At 44.3% G+C, this 3,416-nt stretch overlaps 1 long non-coding RNA gene across 1 annotated transcript; it reads left to right on the forward strand.

Annotated features, from left to right (window-relative positions):
* The first annotated feature begins 1,142 nt into the window (after nucleotides 1-1,142).
* Nucleotides 1,143-3,202, forward strand: LOC115557804 (uncharacterized). Its single transcript, XR_003979248.1, has 4 exons — nucleotides 1,143-1,742; nucleotides 1,897-1,929; nucleotides 2,159-2,320; nucleotides 2,848-3,202. It is a non-coding gene; the product is annotated as an uncharacterized LOC115557804 (long non-coding RNA).
* Nucleotides 3,203-3,416: the final 214 nt, after the last annotated feature.

Below are 3,416 nucleotides of genomic sequence, written 5' to 3' on the forward strand. Positions count from 1 at the left end.
TGCGTGCTGCCTGTGTGTCTACAGCGCCTGCTTGCCCCGGCACGTTGCCATAGCGATCGATTTGAGTGACGTAGCTGCTTGTGCGAAGGAGTGTTCAAGTGTTGGAGCGCAGAAGCAGGTGACACGGAAAGACAGGCTGGTTGCAGGATTCATTGTAGAAGACACAGTGGTGCGTATATATCGACGGTGCAACCGGTGCAGCTGCCCGGGGCCCAGGCAGCGTCAGGGGCCCATGGAGGATGAAAAAGAAAATGTGTCGGGGGCGCCCTCTGGTGGCGCCCTTAATTAATTAACTAAATTATACTAAACCCTCACCGCAGTAATCAGGACATCGCGACTATTTTTTTCCTTTCACTTCAGAATCAGTACTAGGTCTGGGTCTGCTTCATATGCATGGGTTCCTTGGAAGCCAGATTTTTGCCGGTCCAATCAGCAAACAGAGGGAGTGGCTGAGAACGATGACGTCGAGGTTGCGCGCCAGTTTCAGTTGTAGTCAGAGGAAGACCAAGAAGACAATGGAGAAGGATACGAGAGAAGCTATTCAGTCTGTTGTGGGATCGCTGCAGAATATCGATCAATTATAGCCGGAACAAGAACAAGCTTTGCTGAGTTTTGTTGGTGGCCATGATGTTGTTGCGCTTCTCCCCACTGGGTTCGGGAAAAGTTTGTTTTTCCAGCTGGCTCCGTTAGTGGTGAAGGGAGCCGGTCCCGTCGCATGACATACGTCACGACCAAACGCTATGCGATTGGTTATTGCAGATCCAGAGTGGCACTGGTCAGATCCAATCATTTTAAAACTTCAACAGACACCCGCCTCCAAGTGAGTGAACGTTTGTCAATTGGGCAGTTCCAGACCTTCTGTACAAATGAAATGAAGTACGATGGTCTGGTAGGAACAACACTGCCACTGTGCTTAGCCAATAATAGGCCCCTGATTTTGTAGCGAAGCATTATCCATGCTGTTGCATGTCCTTTCCACTAGATGGCAATGAAATTTCAAAAAGATCTAGGGCTTTCGAAGTGAGATGATAAGCCCGAAAGACCCCACCTCCCCCGCCCCCCGCTCCGCGCCTGGGCTTAGGTATGTCTCAGAAAATTATATATGATCCTTTAAATAATAGCCCAAAGCAAAAAGTCAAAAGTCCCAGTCGTGGCCCGGTTTGCTGTAGGTTTTTGCGTTGGGTGTTTGTGTTTCTTCAGCGTCCTGCTTCTCATCGGGTGCTGACTGTATTCAGTGTGTCTGTTTTATACAATTCGGTTGGTTGTGGCCAACAACTAATTAGAAAAACCACCTGCTTCCCTCGTGTGAACTGTCAATGGTCGACTAAACAAGTTTGCTGTGTAGTGTAAAATCTTGTCGATAATTCTAATTACTGCAACCATTGCACAGCATTTTATATGACGTCACTTCAAGGAAATCTGGCCCAATCTCGTAACCCAGTCCCTGCGTCCCAATGAGTCCCAGTCAGATGGGAATGTGTAATGAGATGTTACAGTAAAGGGGTTTCGCTTCTCTCAAAACGAAAGCTATATAGCCTACTATCCGCTACGAGGAGCGGCACAGCGCAGCCATCCAATGTGGTGCAGCCAGTCGCTCATTGGATAGGAAACAGCTTTCTATTCTGGGGAAACCGATCCCCATCCCTTTATAAAGTAGAGTAGAGAGGCTTCCGAGTCAATTCAAATCTAGTCTCGCAAAGCCAGACCATACTACAGCAATCAAATCCAAACCATGGGGCTACGTAAGTATAGCACTTCAATAAAAAAAAAAGTGAAATGAAAATGAAAAGTTTGATTTATGTTTGGAATGGAAGAGGTTTGTTGATATAAAAAAATTACAAAAATACCTCAATCTAAAATGTTATTCTAAAGTGATTATTATTTTTATTTTTTTAGTAACAGGAGCGGCACTAGCAACAGTCTGTGGAGGTATGTAGAAACCTATAAATCGATTCACATAAAACCCAATCAAATCGGTTTGAGAGAGGCCTATCGTATATTTAACAAACCGTAGACATATGATATAGTGGTGTGTGTGTGTGTGTGTGTGTGTGTGTGTGTGTGTGTGTGTGTGTGTGTGTGTGTGTGTGTGTGTGTGTGTGTGTGTGTGTGTGTGTGTGTGTGTGTGTGTGTGTGTTTGCTTCACTGCTACTACGAGGCGGGGCCGTGTTTGCGGCTCCGTTTGTCCTGGGGGTCGTTGGGTTCACCTCGGCAGGGATCGCGGCGGGGTCCATTGCCTCAAGTCTGATGTCGACAGCTGCCGTCGCCAACGGAGGCGGGGTTGCAGTAGGCAGTATGGTGGCTTTGCTGCAGTCAGCAGGTTGGCAAAACAACACCTAAACAATAATTAGATTAAAGTAGTTCTGAAATACACTAATTTGCTAACCCCAACCCTCCAACAAATGACCCCGTTACTGTATGCCATTGAACTACCTAAAGGCTGTTTGCTGGGCTGGGAGGGACGCACTTGGATTAATTTTACTCAACAATTGTATGCCTAATGTTTGAGCTAGTTTTATTTGATTAAGTCATTATAAGGGCGACTTTTAGTCACTGCATTCCGAGACAAATATTTTCTCAACCCCCATAGGTTATATTCTGAAATGGCTTGCAATCAATCAGCCTCACACCACCCTTTAAATGAATGAAGAAGTTCAGACCACCACACTAGCCAGCTGCAGTGCATTCACAAGATGTTTGGATAATAGTTGAAATTGTGCACGTTATTTGTAAATACATTTGTATAAGTATGAGTCGAAGTATGTGTCAGTACTCTACTGTAGAATAGATAGAGTCAATTTGGGATGTCTTCTCATATTTGTTCTCTCATGTCTTGCTTGGTTGTAGGTGTGCTTGGTCTTGGAGCAGCTGCTACTACTGCAACCGCTGCTACTGGAGGAACAGTGGGAGCTATAGTGGGGGCTATACTTATCTAATTTCATCTGGATCCGAATGTGACATGCTCTTTTTCCAACCAACTTGTTATTGAGGTGTTTTTGAAGAATTGTGACTTCGCAATTCAAATAAATCTTCATGTTTCCCCATTTCCTTAGCATCATTGCTAACTGTGGAATCAGGATAGTGACTGTATAACCGCAATGACCTAGTCAAATAATATTCTGAAGGTATATGTGTTTCTTGCTGCTCTGTGCCTACACAATGTAATCATCAAAACTAAATTCAATAAAAACTTTTAAGCAAATGCCTTTTCTTCGACAATTTCCTTGAAAACTAAGTATGGCTTACCAAGGCTTTTAAAGGTAGCCAAATATCAGCGTTTGGCACAACAGTTTGGTTGATAGTCGATAATGTGAAAGTCAGGATTTGTCTCATTATACAAAACGAGAGGATAGGATACAACATAATGACAGTAGGGGAGTAAGAAGTGTTTTGGCTTGATCTACATTTGAGTTGAG

This window comes from Gadus morhua, chromosome 13 (assembly GCF_902167405.1).
Source record: "Gadus morhua chromosome 13, gadMor3.0, whole genome shotgun sequence".
Taxonomy (NCBI): domain Eukaryota; kingdom Metazoa; phylum Chordata; class Actinopteri; order Gadiformes; family Gadidae; genus Gadus; species Gadus morhua.